The sequence below is a fragment of the Chinchilla lanigera genome, unplaced genomic scaffold (assembly GCF_000276665.1).
Source record: "Chinchilla lanigera isolate Chin_1 unplaced genomic scaffold, ChiLan1.0 scaffold00031, whole genome shotgun sequence".
Classification (NCBI taxonomy): Eukaryota; Metazoa; Chordata; class Mammalia; order Rodentia; family Chinchillidae; genus Chinchilla; species Chinchilla lanigera.
The window spans coordinates 15,297,259-15,314,971 of record NW_004955432.1 but is presented as its reverse complement, the minus strand read 5'-3'; the positions used below and the strand labels follow the sequence as shown (position 1 = coordinate 15,314,971).

General features: G+C 39.6%; 1 protein-coding gene and 1 long non-coding RNA gene across 9 annotated transcripts in view; one reads left to right on the top strand and one right to left on the bottom strand.

Moving 5' to 3' along the window:
* LOC102030561 overlaps positions 1 to 17,545 on the bottom strand; it is a 60,407-nt gene extending 42,862 nt beyond the window's left edge. For 3 of the 4 annotated variants that reach the window (XR_001234657.1, XR_001234656.1, XR_001234658.1), the window contains exons 1-3: positions 17,339 to 17,545; positions 16,128 to 16,347; positions 4,607 to 4,719 (exon numbers count right to left, since the gene is read on the bottom strand). This is a non-coding gene — a long non-coding RNA (uncharacterized LOC102030561). The remainder of the gene's footprint in view (positions 1 to 4,606; positions 4,720 to 16,127; positions 16,348 to 17,338) is intronic. The other variant, XR_001234659.1, reaches the window with a different exon arrangement.
* An 11-nt stretch (positions 17,546 to 17,556) lies between these two features.
* The window catches only part of Ica1 (islet cell autoantigen 1, 69kDa), a 160,810-nt gene continuing 160,653 nt past the window's right edge, over positions 17,557 to 17,713 (top strand). For all 5 annotated transcript variants that reach the window (XM_005388098.2, XM_005388101.2, XM_005388099.2 and 2 more), the window contains exon 1: positions 17,557 to 17,700. The gene's annotated coding sequence lies outside the window, so the exon portion shown is untranslated. The remainder of the gene's footprint in view (positions 17,701 to 17,713) is intronic.

Sequence of the window (17,713 nt, the reverse complement as noted above, 5' to 3'; positions counted from 1 at the left end):
GGGAGGGGAGGGGAGGGGAGGGGAGGGGAGGAGAGTCCAAAGTCAAGGGTTCCACTGGAGGCTGCTGCAGTACCCAGCGCACTGAGTTGCCCTATACAAAATCTTCTGCTCTACCAACCTTGCCTAAACAGAGCTGGCTAAGAGTGATGGCTTCCAATTAATTATATCATCTGGGCAAATTTTCTCTTTAATTTCCTATTTTCTCTTGATCGTTTTCTCATAAGGTAATCTATATAGATCTAAAAACAAAACTAGATTTGAAAAGAGTGAATTTTCAGTGAATAGAATAACTTTAACATGACTACTAAAAAGTTTTCAATAGTCTTGCTTTTTTGGTGCTGGAATAAACTGACAATTTGACCAAATCAGTATGTGACTAAATGATATTAATGTACACTTTTGTTCACTTGTGATTAATTTGCCATTTTAAACAAAACTGTTTCCAGTAAAGCTAATGAAATTTTCTGTAGTTGTTTAGAATATCTCAATGAAGTTTTATACATGCACAGAAAAACTACATATAGATATTTTCACTGGGTAGTATCAGAATTATCAGTACTACTAGCGAATTTACTTTGTAGTCCTGACTCAGATCTGTAAATACAGTGCAGTTCACTTAACTATGCAAGAAGTAATGTTTAAATCAGAAGAGAATTTTAATGTACTTTTTATGAGAGGCCTAAGAAAGATAATCCAAAAATGCATTTGAGAAGAAATAATAATAAACATAACACAGTATCCAACTCATGACAGTCACTCAGTAAACATTTAGCTAAATGAAGGAACACAGAGAAGATAGATAAATATGAGATACGTAAGTATATGTATGAAGAACTATAAAGTAACTTTATATCAGGAAGACAGAACATGTTTTTACATTCCAAGGATACCAGAGATGATAGAATAAATAACATCCAAACCACTGCTCAAAAGATAGGAAGGAATAAGGCACTTATTGAGAATACCATAAAAATATTTTCATCTTTCTTTTTGATTTGAACTAGTAGGAAACACTAAAGTCTAAAAATAACTACAGGTTAGTATATCAAGGTAGGAAATATTTTTAATTAAATTTTATAAAGAGAATTTCATTAAAGTAGGAATGCATCGTCAGAAAAATTTTTTTAAATGTTTGTATAAAATGAAAAAACCAAGAGCACTGGAAAAATTAAGATGAAAAAATAAAGTTAATTTATAAAGACAGATTATTCCAGCACAGTAAGTACCTATAATGCAATAGCAGAGAAATATATCAGGAAGTCAGGAAGGAACTAGTATTACTCTAATAGATTTACAGAGGAAAAATAGAAAAAAAAGAATCATTACAAAATTTCTTGGCATAAAATGGGTTAACAAAAGCAAAAGTGATGTTTATTTTATAGGAAATATATACTCCACAGAGAGCTTATACATAAAGAAGATTTGTTTAGAACTGACATTCTTCTTGTTGAATTTTTTAAGGAAAGCTAAATTTAAGTAAAGAATTTCAACTTATAATTTTAAACTGTGTTTATAGTCATCCACATATGGAAGATGAAAGGTCAAAGAAAAATAATAACTTGTTTAAAAATATGTATCTCTCCATCAAAGTACTCACGTTCTTCCAAGTCTTCTAGACCATCTATAAAGTGACACATCATCAACAAAGATCAAAAAAAGATGATACTATACTTCAAAGAAAAGCATTTTTCTGTCTGATAAAGGAAAGGAAAAGTAAAAACAATATACAAGCTCTCTAGAAATGTTCACTTTTTTAAAATTGGGAAGCTGAGGCAAAAAAATTCAAATGGTAAGATCTTCTAAGGCAACAGTAATTCTTCTATGTCACCATAAATGTAATTTTCTACTTTATTTTTGTAGCGAACACCATTTCTTATCAGTGGCCCAAAATAGTTCATGCGTTCCTCCTCGCTGGCAAGTGCCTACTTTTCTGACATACTTCATCTGCTCTCTACAAGGCAAACCCAGTATTAATGAAAAAGAGCAAAGCTAAACCTTATTATCATGCACAAGAACGAATGTAAACGTTTTGACAATCCAGTTAGACAAAAGAGATGTAATTTCATATTTACATTAACTATTGCTCAAAAGGACTCTGAAGTAATTAGTCCTTTAAACATTCAAGGTTACAGCATTTCTGGTTAAGTTGTGAAGCTGGCATTAAAGTAAAACACATGTTGCTTTCTGGTTCTGTTTTATTTTAAATGATGTTGAGCCAAACATCTGTCCAAATCAGCAGCAAATCCAGGGTTCAAGGGTTGGGTTGTCTCCAAACTTTATGGATATTTAGAGGAAGGAGAGTCCATGATTACACTCTCCCAGGCTCTGAATTTTGTAGCCTTCTGGATATTTAATATTTTCTTAGCCTTATGCATGTTTAATAAATACTGAATGAGGGGAGAAGAAAAAAAAGGAAGAACCAGTGGAGTGAAGGAGATAGGAAAGAACGCTTGAACAGATGCAAAAGTCATTTGAGCAGTCAGGTATACCCAAGTGACATGATTTTCATGAGATCCAGCAGTCAGTCCCTACCTGAAGCAAAAATAAAAGCAATGCATCCATTTTTTTCTTGACATCTAAAATTTCTCACTGAACAAGCCCTTTTGGGTCACCATCAGTTTAAATGTGAATAGTCTGAGTTGCTATAATTGAAATTTAATTTTACTTAGAAGTTCCACTCAAAGTAATCAATGACTGGTGGTGACCTAATGTCAGGGTCTGCCTCAGACAGGGTTGGTTTGTACCTATTATTCTGGACACATTGTTAGTTTCAATCCACTCCACTCTCCCAAATGTTCTTCATTTTGAAAATAATTTATATGCCATACAACCAATAACCGAGTGCTTTTGAAACTCCTGGTTCTAATTAAAACCTGGGTCCTACCTTAAAACTAATAAATGAGAACTTTTCAGTGGTGGACCCAGGAGTATACACTTTAGCAAGCACTCCCTTCTCTCAGATAATCGTTAATAATACCAAAGTTTGAGGACCACTGCATTTGTGTAGAATAAAGGAAATTAGACTTCAGTACGGAGAAGGTTGGAAAGGCCAATGAATGAAGAAAAAGAGGATGCAGTGACATAACTGAATAATAAAAACTAAAAGCCCCAATAAGTAACTGTGTATTTAGTAAGTTTCTTTATACCCTTGATCTACTGCCATAGAATATCTATGTCTGTCTCCCAGTGGCAATGACTTTGATGAAATGGTACACATCGAGGAAGCTAGCAACTTTCTGAGCTTCTTTATGTGCATGTTTTGACTTGCTGGCTGTTACTCCAGCCCTATGTCTGCTCACTTCCTGACTCAGTTTACTCACTGGACCAGCCATCCTAGACCACCTGTACAGAGTGGATCATTCCAGATGACTTCTTTTCAGCCCTGCACTTGTCATGTCCTAGAGGTTCAGATTTCAACTTTAGAAAGATGACTATAATTATTCCATTCATGCAGACCTTTGCCCACCAAAAAATTAGGGAAAGTGAAAGAAGAGCATAACCCATGAAGGAAAAGATTTACTCTGTGCTTTTCATTTCTTCTTACAGGGAAGAGCAGGGAAGAGAGAGACCCTTCCAGGTGATGCCCCAGTGACTCACCTCCCCCAACCAGGATTCACCTCCCAAGATCATATTTAGCTACAAACTCATTAGTGGATCAGTACCCCAATGAGTATCACAACCCCATGACCCAATCACCTCCCCAAAGTTCTATCTATGAGCACATGAGGCTTTGTGAGGACATCTGGATATAAACCATAACATCTTATCATGCAGTGAGTTCATTGAACAGAATCCATGAATGGAACCTTGGTGATGCTTTGGAGGCATTAATAATACAAACCCACGAAGACTATTGCTGTCCTTCCATTAGGAGTGGTTGTTCTCAACTCAGCCATGTCCCCTGGTGCTAGTCACTGCTGCTAACAGCACACGGATGAGTCTTGGTGACTGGACACTGATGCTGGTGAGATGAACCCTTACCTTCAGACTGACCACCATACCTGTTCTGTCCATGAACTAATGACCTGGCTGAAGAATAAGGATGATTGATCACACAGAAGAACTCATGTCATTTTTCTAGTGCTTGAAACCTCTTCTACAAAACAACATCTCAGTGAACATTCACAAAGAAATGGGTATTTTCACATGTTGGGCCCATTCTGTGGTCCATCAACCCTTCCTGAAACCTTTATCATCAATCTTCATCCTCCCAAGCCTCTGATCACCTAGTCAGACCAGCTCTAAAAATTGCCCCACCTGTACTCACTCACCCGTAACTACCTCAGAAGTACTCCACTGCCACCGCACTAGTCTGTCCACCATCGCCCCAGTCATTTTCACTCCTCCTCAGAGACATCTCCGTCCTCCCTACAATTCATCGACCAAATGGCTGTCATTTGGCATGAGGACCCAGTTTTAAGTCCTAGATTCCAATCAGTGTACTTGTTAAACATTTTAAACGTCAGCTTTGAGCAAATAATTAGCTCAAGAATTTATGTAGCTCCTGACTTCAGGTAGCCAATAAAATCTTTTACTGCAGACCAAGTGAACAATGAAATTTATGTTCAGAATTAACTATTGTGAGTTTTTTCCATCTCAACTGTACCTTAAGGACACCATGAAGAGCAGCAACACGTTCTCTCACCCCATCTGGTGCCAGAATACGGTGCAAAGCCATCTGTGCTCCAGGTTCCAGTCATGGGAACACCTCCACGAGGTCTAGGAAGAAAGAACAATGTGGAAGGAGTGTCAATGCCCATTCACACCACTTACCTGCACTCCAGGTTTCTCACTGGCTCAGCATCATAGATGTCTCTTCCTTTTCAATTGGCTTGATATGGATTACTGCTGGGACTGCCTGACTTTATGGCTAAGAGTGTGAGACATTCTCAATGCATGTCAAGTACCAAAGTACTGTGATCACTTTATGATGAATACTTGGGTAATTTAGTTTCAACCAGATCTCAGGAACAAGTAGGAATCATGTTTCAAAAACAATCATCTTCTCAAGGGGCTTTATGGTTTCCCAAACACGTTTTCCTTTTCAATGGTCTTGCTAGGCTTGTTACAGGCTCCACACAGCCACATGCCACTCCAGCAGTACTGGAGCCACTAGAGTTCATAAGGGTCAGGGAAGAGCTGCTTTCCTTGTAGACTTGGCCAGCTGGAGATTCTCTTCCAGCTTTGGGCACCATTCAAAGTAGGCCTGTTGTGATAGAGGAAGTTCACTCAAAAGAAGTGTATGACACCCAGAAGTGACAACACAACTAAAACCCAAAGCCTCCACAACCTGTACCTGGTCAGTTTTCTTTAAAATTATATGAACAAATGATTCTTTGCTGCACAAAAGTCGTAAACTCAGTGTATAATCTCAACGTGCTAAAGTTTCAAACCCCTGTTACATAATCAAATTTGGTAGTTACTTTTCTTCTACTCCATTTCATTCACTCATTAAGCTTTTATTTAAAATTCTAAGAAGAAAAATGAGTAGAAGACCCTTGTCAAATCACATTATCACTTTTTGCTAGGAAATGGTAGCAAGAACTTAAGTAAGACAAAGTCTTAAAGTAAGTAAATCACATAGCAACATTTAGTTCCTATGCTATGAGTCCCCATGCAGAAAACTGCCCATTTGGAAGCTACACATGCCAATTAATCTTCACTGTCAACCTGACTGGATTAAGAGACTCCCAGAGAAGTGACAGAGTCATGGGGTGCTGTGCTCTTCATAGACTCTCCAGTGGATTAGTCGTTCTCAGCTGAATGTGCTGTGAGGAGGTGGAGCCCAATCAGAAGTGGTGTCATTGAGAGCATAGCTTTAAAGGGCATATACCTCGCTGGTGCTCTTTCCCATCCTCTGCTTCCCAGCATGCTCTGCTTCCCAGCATGCTTTGCTTCCCAACATGCTTTGCTTCCCAGTATGCTTTGCTCTGCCAAGTCCTCCCACCATGATGCATTTGCATGGAGCCAATCAAACATAGACCAGAACTGTGAGCCAAATACACCATTTCCTCCTTTAAATTGTGTGTGTCAGGCATTCTGGGCATTCTGGTCATTCTGGTCAGCAACAAATAGGTGACTCATTCAAGGACCATTTAAAATCTCTTAAAGAATCTTTGGCTCTGGTATGAGGCAAGCAGAATAAACACTGCCCTGGGGAAGTACCCTTTGCTACTTCCTTTTAAAGCCATCATAGCAAAACTCTGAGACAGGTTGTTGCCATGTAGTTCAGACAGGCCTTGAACCCACTATGCAGGCCCCGCTGGCCTCGAACTTGTGGCAGCCCTCCTGCCTCAGCTCCCGAGTGCTGGGATTACAGGCATGTGACACCACATCTGGCACAAAACTTTTAAAATGTAAATATCTACTAGAAATTTTAAATAGATTGCTTTTTGTCCATTCTCCTCAATGATAATCACAAATGAATTAACACTTATATCCCAATGAGTTGTGTTCCAAGTGATTCTAACACAGGTTGATTTTGAGCACATCCAAAAATGCTTCACTTCATTTATTTCTGCAAGTATGTATTCATCATCCAAGAAAGTATGTATTCATCATCAGCCACACATGGGCTTCACATGAGAGTCCAGAAAAATAAGAACAAATCAAGAAGCAATTAAAGTTTGTAGCCCAGTGGAGAATATTCATGAAAAGTTACAATATAATGTGAGAAGCTGTGAAATAGGACCAAGCGGAGGGTACTATAGGGTTGGAAGTCAGGGAATGCTTCTTAACCAAGTGATAACTAAGCTGAAGCCTAAAGACAGAAAGCAGGAGAAGTCCAGATCAAGAAGCCAGTGAAGGAAATGAATACAGTGTGTTCAGGGCAGAACAAAAGATACGTGCAAGGATCCGGAAACTATAAACAACATAGCATTGTGGGGGACCGACGGTGGTTCAGTACAGCTGGCACTTACACCGGAGGTGGTGTTAGTGGTGGGAAATGGGGGGCACAAGGATGGAGAAGGTAATACTGGAAATAATGTAGGTGTGGCAGACACTTGCTTCTACTACAGCTTTTTCCCCTTTCTCTTTGAACATAGCCTCAGCTAATTGGCAGAGAACTCTTAATGTCAGCACAGATAGGAAAGACCCTTTTATTTACTCTATGGAAATCCATTTCTCACTAACTTAAGTGAGGGGGGTCTTTCATAGGAATGCTCTGGGGTATTCCATGTGATCCAACGAAAGGTCAAGCCAACCAGTTTCTGGACAGAACTACAACCAAGGTTTAAGGACCCATGAACCAGTTCCTCTGATTCCCCCACAGAGGGCTCTCTACCTCTTACCTCTTCTGATTCCCATGGGTTAACTTCACTCCTCCCCACTGCTGACAGGGCTCCTGCACCTGGTGAATGACATGGCCATTGGAGACTCTTGAGCTTCTCCTCTTTCTGCTTCTCCTCCCTAGGAATGACTGGCACATGCCCCTCTAATATCAAATTAAGAATTACACTGGGTGTGGCAGAGTGTTCCAATAATCCCACCTACTGGGGATGCAGACGCAAGTGATTCTCTTGAGCTCAGGAGGTCAAGGGCAACCTGGGCAATACAGCTAGATATCATCTTAAAAAAATCTCACTCTAAATAAAGACAAAGTTCTGGGCAGCCAGAGTTAGACATAAGCACCTCACAAGAAACACTGGAGGATTTTAAGTAGAAGAGAGAAATGACTACTTCTGTACTTTGGAAAGATTATTGTAGCTTTTGACTGGAAAATGGTAAGGATAGTAGACTACGTGAGAAGTTCTAGTGCCTGAACACAGGTACCGATGGAGTAGTTAAGATTAAAGCCCTTTCTGGTTAGTCCTCCTTCCTGAATCACAGTAAATAAATACAACTTTAATTTGTCTACAGGGGCCAGGGAACAAAGAGTTGTGCGTATAATTAGAGTTGTAAGTAAAGGCCTTGGAACAAGATTAATCAATTTGCCAACTTTTATCATAATCTAAATCCTTTGTTTTAAAGCCTAGTCTTAAGAGTCTTTAGATTTCAAGTAATACTGAGGTTATTACTTTTTTAACACCGATTTAACATAAAACTGATTAACAATTTGCAAGTTTCTTTAGGAAATAAAATGCCAAATACAAAAATCCAATGATCCATCCCTATGAAACGTTCCCATTAATCTCACGTATTTTAGTAGAAAATCATTCACTGTATGTTTTGCAGAAAGAACACAGTTTATCTGAAAAGCAAAGGCATATGAAGCCTCAGGCTCTATTAAATGCTAATAAATGAACGCAAACTGCTGGAAATAAAAGAAAACAAAAGGTCATGTACAATTACGTATGACAGTAAAAATAACCCGAGATTTCTCAAATTTGCTATTATTGGGATTTAAAGATTGGGTGATGTAATTGTTGTTGAAATGTTTTCAGTAAACACGCTTTTTCTTCCTTTTTGATATCTAAATCTGCTCTAGATGGGGGTTTCTTTTTTTTTTTTTTTCCCCAGTACCAGGAATCGAACTGACAACCTCGCACTTGCCAGGCAGGCACTGTGCCACTGAGCTAAATCCCCAGCCCCCTAGATGGGGTTTTCTTATTGGTGAATTACAAGCCAGGCATGGTGGCAGACACCTCTAATCCCACCACTCTGGAAGGCTGAGGCAATCTGAGCCAATCCAGGGAAAACTTAGCAAGACCTTGTCTTAAAATTTTAAAGAAAACGTAGCAGGGTACACCAACCAGTGAAAAGGCCCTGGGTTCAGTTCCCAGTACTATAAAAGGAAAAAGTAGTAGGCAACAAACCAGCATATCCAACAGAAAAGCAATAGTTGGGAAAATGCTGGACTGAGAAACGAAAGAAAAGCAGGACCAGGAAGAGAAGGAGAAAAAGGATGAGGGTGACTTCCTTAGAGTAAACTAATATGTGCTGTATGGGCTTTGTCCCAGTCTCCATCTGAGGTTGGCAAGAAACTCTAACAGACCTTATTGCTGCTAATTTAGCAGCCAGTCCTTGGTAACGCGTCTCAGAGTCACCAACCCAGATTTGACCTGAATAATAATAATACACTCTCCACTATTTGCATAAAGATGAAGTGCAAAAAGAAGGAAAGAGGGGAACACAGGTTTCTCTAAGTAACTTTGACCCTGGGTCCACCTTCCCAAAGCTAAACTTTTAAATGAAGCCAAAAACCGTAATGCTTTATATAGTTGATATAGAGTTCCATCCCTTATAAGCACTGTATAGGCACATGCATTAAGTAGATTAACTATTTTGACATTTTAAAATGGGAGTTGTCAATTTTTTTATAGGAAGAGGGGCTGGATTTGTGGGTCAGTGGTAAACTGCTTGCCTAATGAGCCTGAAGTCATGGGTTTGATCTCCATCACCAAAAAAAGAATTACAGTGCAGTACTTCCAAAAAAGAAGAAATAGAGGGGGCAAACAATAGCCTAGTAGTTCTCAAACTTGTTTTCAGGTAGAAATCACTTTGGGGGTCTCTAAAAAAAAATTGATGGTTTTGTCACAGCCCTACAGATTGAGATTTAAGTGGCCTGAGCTTTGGAATTTTTAATGTGATTCTAATGTGAAAACAGGTTTGTGAAACACTAACCCACTCCCAAATCATCCAGATGGAATTAATAGAACTGGAGTTCAAGTGTTTTGGTGTCGAGTTAATGCTCCTGGAATTATATTTGGTAAAAAGCTCAAGATAATTATCCTTTCCTAAAACTTATTGAGTTTTACAATAGAGCAGTGTTTTCAAATTCTTTGGGCCATAAGAATCACCAGAGTTTGTTGCTAGGGGAAAAAATGTCTCAGTATCATGGACAAAGTTTCTTATTTGGAAGAGTTCTGGGAAATGTGCATATTTCAAAAGGGTAGACCAGATTGTTATGACAAAATAAGTTTGGGGAAACTACCATAAAGAATATCAGACCATATCAGCGTTACGTTACTGAGTATGAAGGTTTGGCTTCCCTTGTTGCTCCTTCTAAGTTGTTTATCTCAGATTTTTTTTTCACAGCAATGAAAAGCTGACTGACACAGAAATAACAATTCCATATTATTTAAGGCACCGTATTTTTGAACGAAGTATTTCAGCTTAGCCTTTAGCCTAGTGAATTCTTATGTGCTTGGGCTAATTAATTCTCAGCTGAACACTTGAGCGGGGAGCTCTGCACACCTCTGGAGTTCTCTCCCTGTACAATTTTCTCCTGTGTAGTAACTTGCATGACTTCACATAAAATATAGTTCTATTTATGCAAATGTTTTACATGCAACACTACAACCTTGTAATGGTATTCACTAAAATGTTAGCTGAGGCTACCTGTGAGGGGTGATCCCTTTTAGGTTGAGCATAGGAGGGAGGGGACAATAGTATTTTCATGTATATTCTTTGATAACGTTTAGCTTTTTTATGGTGTACATGGAATATTTTATAGTTAGCAAAAGTAAAGATTTAAATATTATGCCAGAAGAAAATAGATCATCACATTCAAAAATATTGGTTTATATAATCTTCCTGATGGGAAGACCCTTAGGCTGGTTTAAGCTCTTCCTATTTTTTTCATATTTAAAGTAGCTTTTCTCCTGGGTGGCACTCAGGTGACCTGGAGAAAGGTACTGGGGATTGGAAAGGTGGGTAAGGCTGGAAGCAGTTTTGGAATCTCATCACCTCTTCAGAGATTTGAGATTTGAGAACTGGGTATGAAGGAGACTTATGACTTGCCTTTTCATATATAACTGGAGTTTTATACTTCATTTTTTTTATTTTAAAAATAAAAGGAGGAAAACATTAACAGACAGACAACATTTTACAACATAGCAAAAGAACAGTACAGACAATATGGAGTTACAAACAAAGTGGTAGGGAATTAACAATGCTTGTTGTATTACATATTGATATCATGTCTATATTTGTTTTCATGAGAAACCACTTTGAAGATATCAACAGATTTCATTTTTGACATTCAAGAATTCACTACATTGGTGATTTATCATTCATTCAATGGGCACATATTACCTCAAACTTGAGATGACTAAACAATGCTTTCCTCCCAAATTTCTTTCTCCTGCTATCTTGGCCAGCTTAAAAACTTCAAAATTATTTTGAATTCCTTCCTAGTGACTTACCTTATGTATTCAATTGGTTGTTAAATTCTGATGTGTTACAAGTTTATTGACCACAATTTCTCTTGTAATTATAGTTTCTTTTATAACATCTTTTAGCTGTTCTGTCAGTTTTTCTGTTCTATGTTCATTCCATTACTTTTCTTTTGTGTATGTGTGGGGAGGTGTACTGGGGACTGAGCGCATGCTAGGCAAGCACTCTACCACTGAGCTACATCCCCAGGCCTCCATCACTTTCTTAATCTTATTTCTTACCTGGAATTTTAAAACTTCTCTCTACCAAGGATTGTATATCTTAATCAAAACTAAGTTGACATGGATTATCACAAAATAAATATTTTAAGTACTTACTTTTGTTTCTGTTTTATGCTAAGAATTGAGTCTGGGTGTGTGTTTGTGTGTGTGTGTGTGTGTGTGTGTGTGTGTGTGCTGGGCATGGTAGGATGGGGGCTATAATACATAAAGTAATAGAAACCAAAAGCCAGAGCCCATTTCTTAGAGTAATTCTTTAAGTATGAAGTTAATTACATGCTATTTTGATTGGCTTTAATTCCAACTACAATTTTTTCCACAGCTTACATCAAAACCAGTTGCCTAATCAAGCAATTCAAAAATCTTTATCAGGCGTAACTGTCTTACTCTCCCTGCAATACTGATTTTTGCTTATCCTCTCCTGGGCACAATCCCCCACATTTATCCTCCTTTCACACACCTCTATTCACATTAGAATCACATTAAAAATTCAACATAAGTAATTCACAGAGACAGAAAGTCTTGGACTGTTAGCACGGGGAGACTTCGGGCACTGACATTAATCCACTCACTAGAAGCACATTACATCCAGAAAGGGGTTTTGGAGATTTATTTTGGCTCCGTCTCAGAGGTTCCAGTTCATGGTTCGCTGGCTCTGCTGCTTGCAGGTTTGTCAGGAAGCAGAGCATCATGGGAAGCACGTGATGGAGCAAAGCTGCTCATAACATGGCAGACAAGAACAAAGGCAGAGGAAGGGACCAGGGTCACAGGGTCCACATCAAAGACCCAGCTATTGACCCAATTTGCTTCCACTAGTCCCACTCTAAGTGTTCTACCAGTTCCCAAGAGGGCCACAAGCTCGGGACCAAGCCTTAAAGATACATTTTTGGGCAGATATTTAAGACACAAACCATAATGACTTCCTTCTCATGAATCAATCCAGAGAGGGGACCAGCAGGAAATGGCAATTCAGTGGATCAGAGATCTAGATTCCATGCCATCCCCAATATACTGCTCTCACCTGCATGGCCAAAGGTGATTCTCCCAATGGGAAGGAAGGGTGAGGCGTTTTTCTTTCAAGGGTATGACCTAAAAGTTGCATGCGATACTTACTGTTGTATCCTGCTAGCTAAAGCCAGTTCACAGTTTACAACAAGGGAAGCTAAAAACTAGTCTTTAACTGTCTTCAAACAATGGGCTCAGTTGACACACAAGTCTACATAGTGGGAGAAAAAATATTGGGGAAATTATTAACAGTTTCTGCTAAAGCAAGTGTGAGACTGGGTTAAAACTAGAGGAGGAAAAGCACATTAGACTAAGTAAGAAATTGGAACTGCAGTCCTGATTCGGTATCTTACACCATGATTAAGCCAAGTGTTTGGCCCATGCTTCCCCTGTACTTACTATGAGAGCTTATTAATTCTTCAAAACTGCCCCTGCATAGAGGGAAGAGAGACCCCAAAGACCTAGAGTTCCATGTTTAAAGTCCTGTTCTTTGCTGCACAGTGTGACTCTTTGAGGCGTGATTAGCCTTGTGCCTACCAAGACCAGGCTACTGCTGTGGAATCGGGGCTAAGGCTAGCCCAGTCCCAGCAAAATTTTCATTCGGAAGCAGAATTACCCTGCATCTGCAGTGAATAAAATGACAGTTTCGAAGCTATCACCAGCATTTTCTTTGCAGAAATTCCCTGATTCCAGAGAAATTCCAGTGGTTGGGAGTGTACGAAGCTGCATTATTTATGCAGCAATCTAAGCCAGTGTGGCAATGAAAATAATGACCCTTCTTCCACTGTAAATGAGCCTTCTTTATTGTAGCCTGATTTTGAAGGGAAAGGAAGTTAATTTTAATTAACAAAAGTTAATGCTACTAATTAAACATTTATTCTATTTTCATATGCTGGTATAAATTTGCTTAAAGATAGAACCAGCTGTACAGAGGATGTAACAAAAAGCCGTGTTTTTCCACATGGAGACCACAAACAATCACAGGAATTAATCCAAAACTGGCTCAGATGCTTCATCTATGTTCTCGAGCATATCCGATTGCTTCTAAAGAACCCCACAATCTAAGGGTTCTTTAGAAGCAATGATTGATTCTGACAATAAAATGCAACTTAATCCTTATTTAGACTTCTAGCAACCAATGTAAATCAGACAGTTTAATAATTTTCAAACATCATGTTTTTTGAAGTTTATTCTTATATATTATCTAATTTTAATCTTCCACGAATTCTGAAGGAAAAGTTACTTTTGTCTCATTAATGATTAAATTTTTGCTCTTATTAAATACATTTATAATAATAATAGCTTAAACTCTATCTTATCCTCTACTGTGAGCCAGGCACAATGAATTTATACAATGCTGCCAAAGAAAAATCAGGAAATTAATAGATTTCAGAGCTACAGGGGACATAAGTATATCTGTCTGGAATTCAGTGGCAGAGTGTTTATTTGCCAAGACAAAGAGGGGCATTTGACCTCACTTGTTCATGTTGGCGAGCTTGTATGGAACACTGAAAGCATTAAAAATAAATATCCACAATTTCCTAAAGTATATTGTATTACATATAAATAGCACATTAGTGTATTTTACATGAATACAATACATATGTAGGTAGGTAAGAGAAGCTGATTTTTGTAAGTCTGAACTATTTGTAAGTAAACTGCTCATTCAAAATAACTAGCACTGGCCAGGCATGGGCACACACCTGTAATCTCAGTACTCAGGAGGCTGAGGCAGGAGGATCCTTGCCAGTTCTAGACCAGCCTGGGCTACAAAGTGAGCTCAAGGCCAGCGTGAACTGCATAGCGAGACCCTGTCTCAAAACGACAAAAAAAAAACAGAACAAAACAAAAAACTAGCACAATGTAAAAATGTCTCATAATATTCTTTGAAGGAATTAATGCAGAAATTTGAAGACTTGGTGCCAGAATTCTTACTGTTTTTTACTTTTCTGTTAGTTTTCTTGATTTTTGTTGGAGGGATGGGTCAAGGTGTTAAGGCGAGGAACTAGGTTTGTTTGCTTTACCTCTAATGGCACCCTCCATTAATAACAGTTTTTCAAAACAAAGTCTCATTTCACTCCCCTCTGGTTACTGAATTCAATTCCATAAAATTCATTATTATCTTCTTGTGCTTATCTAAGAGGCTTGCTTGCTTCTTTGTTAAAACAGAGATGCTTATGAAGGCTAACAGTATAAGCCTAGAGGTTTCTCACAGAACACTTATACAGTGGGAGCTTCTTGGGTATCATCCAGATGCATTCAGTGCGTGGACCTGAGAAGTTCTGTCTTCCAGAAACAGTTTTTTTGATCCTGATTTCACATTTTCACTTCTTTATGTCAATAAAATTTGCACAATATCCGGAAATCTGATAATAGGGGCTAGGGATTTAGCTCAGCGGCACAGCACCTGCCTGGCAAGCCCAAGGTCGTGAGTTCAATTCCCAGTACCGGAAAAAAAAAAACCAAAAAAAACCTGATAATAATTTGTGTTTGGGGCTTGTGTGTGTACTATTGTAGTCCTTACCTTGTACTATTCCCAGGGAAGAAACTGGATTTATTCTGTGTGTGCTCCAATAAAACTATTTATGAACACCAAAAAATGTTAATTCCTTTAAACAGCTTTACTGAGATAATACTCACATACCACACAATTTACCAGAAATCATAAAATGGAAAATTCACTGGTTCATTCGTATATCAGATACATGAAGCATCAAGGGTCAATCTTAGAACATTTTAATTATCTTGAAAGGAAACCCCACATCCTTCAGCTCTTACTGCCTGTTTTCTCACACTGCCCGTACCCCTAAATAATCACGGCTGTGCTTTCTGTCCCTCTAACTTTCCCTATCATGGCCTTTCCTATGAATGAAATAATATATATCTTTCTGTGACGGAGCAGAACTCAGGATATATACTTGTTTCACTCAGCACAGTCGGTTTTGTTGTTTTGTTTGGTTTTGTTGAGACAGGGTCTCACTATGCAGTTCAGGCTGGCCTTGAGCTCACTTTGTAGCCCAGGCTGGTCTCAAACTCACAGCAATCCTCCTGCCTCAGCCTCCTGAGTGCTGGGATTCCAGGTGTGCGCCACCACACCTGGCTTTCAGTGTAGTGTTTTTAAGATTCATCTAAATTATAGCAGGTATCAGTACTTTGTTCCTTTTCATGGTCAAATAATGTTCCATTATGCTTATATGCTACATTTTGTTCATTCACTTGTGTACTGGTGGATGGACGGGTTGTTTCAATTTTCTACTTTAAATAATTCTGCTGTGGGCAGTCATGTGCAAGTGTGTGGACGCAGGTTTTCATTTCTCCTCAGTTTGTACAAGGGGTAGAATCGCAGGGTCCTGTGGCCCTACTGGGTTTAATGGTTTGAGTAACTACCAAACTGTTTTTCAAAGAGGCTGTACCATTTTCCTTCCTACCAACAGTGTACGAGCTTTTGGCTTCTCATCTCACCTGGACTGAACAGTAAACGCTACTGCTTTGCCGAGGAAGGTGGACGGAGAGACGGAAGGTGACATTCTGATGACACAGGGATTAAACCAGCCCCAAACCTATTCCCTCCCAATTTCTTTTATGTGTGAGAAAGTAAACCTGTCTTATTGAATCCATTACTATCCTGGATCTTAGAGGCAGCCCCCACCCCACCCTTAACTCACGCAGTCCTCTTAGTATATCTTGGATTTGGGACGTTCTGAAGAAAAGTCATTGAATTGAGTGCCTAAGGATTTTCTCCCCTACAGAGAAGTTTGTCGGTCTGTTGCACTCTGGAAAATGTACCTTATTGCTCTCATTTTAGCTCTCTTCACTGCAGTCACTCTTCTAAGACGCTGTCTCTGAGTCTCACTCACACCTGGAGGCTGCTCTGCAGGACGGAAGCGATCTGATATTCAGAAACAGCCAAAGTGCTGGAGCTGGAGCGCATCCTTAAATGGAAGGAGACGCACTCATCGTGATGATGTAGAAAAGCAGGAGTTCGTTTCCTTCCTCAAATATTATCCTAAGGGTTAGGAGAAGATTAATAATAACAAAAAGTTGTGAAAATTTCTCTTAAATTCTCCGACAGCCCAGGACATTGTGTTGTCCTGCTGACTAGATAGAGCTTAAGTCCCATATCGTTCACACTGTCTTTGAAGTGGTATTTAGCTGTGTGACTAGTTATTAGACTGGTGGCCAAGTTTTCCGCCTTAGCCTTTAGAAGGGCAAAAAGAAACCTAAGCAGTTATATAAACCAGCTTCCCCTCTCATTTCTGCAATGTTTGTGTTCCAATTATCTGCATTTTGAAGGGACATTCTGAACACACATTTCACTGGCTTTCTTGTAACAAGGGCAAATATCTTCTTCAAAAGCAACCTTTGATAAATGGGGTCTCAAATATATTTTCCTGTAACTAGCAAATGACTGCTGATAGGAAAGAGAACATTACAGTCAGAAAAAAAGTTTTTGGAGGGAATCTATTTCTTCTCCATGTTTCAATGAACCGATCGATATTGTCAGTTATTTATCGACCTATGATGTTAGAAACAGCATTTCATTCTGTTAAAAATAAATAATGAGATGAAGTGTTTCCTCCTGGTTCACACAGTTCCTGGTTGAAACCCCCGCTTGGGAATCTCGTTTGACACTCTGACGGCGTCCTCATCTGCGAAACAGGGAAAGTCACTTGCCTACAATACTGGGTTGCTGAAAGGGGCACATGTGAAGTATGCGAAATATGTCCGTGCGCTCCATCCATGTTAGCCGTGGGTGTCATTACTCAGTAACTACCTTTTGTTTCCCCCTGCTAATTGTTTCAAGTAGTGACAGTTCAGTGGATTTATTTGCAGATATGTATAATACAACCGGGGATGGCCATTGGGATCTCATTTCAGCACAAACAAGGGAACAAGTGTTTGGACCTTTCCTGGTGACAAAGGATAAAAGCGAGACTGCAGTAAGTGTCAGCAACAATAGAGATGTAGGATGTATGAACAGGAACATGTCTACCCACGCACACAGTTCTTTTTAAAGTACAGCCTTTCTCCTTTAAGGTCAAACCTGACGTCCAGGTACAGGCCTCTGTCGCTCTTCTCGGCTCTGAGGTCCTGACGCTTCTGGTCCTCCCGCAAAGCGGAGGCAAGCCGCGGGCACCCCACACGACGCCATCGGGAACCCCGAGGAGGCTCGCACCTGTGGCCAGGTCATTGTGACGCAGACGGTATGGACACGTGGAACACCTTGGGGACAGCGGGGGCGGGGTCACCGGGGCTGCAGATCGGAGCGGGGACACCCCAGGAGACAGGGGTCCAGGCGAGACCCCAGAGGGCAGCGAGGCGCAGACGCGCTCCCTCCGCCCCGACCCTCCCCAGCAAGGTGAGGCCGCCGC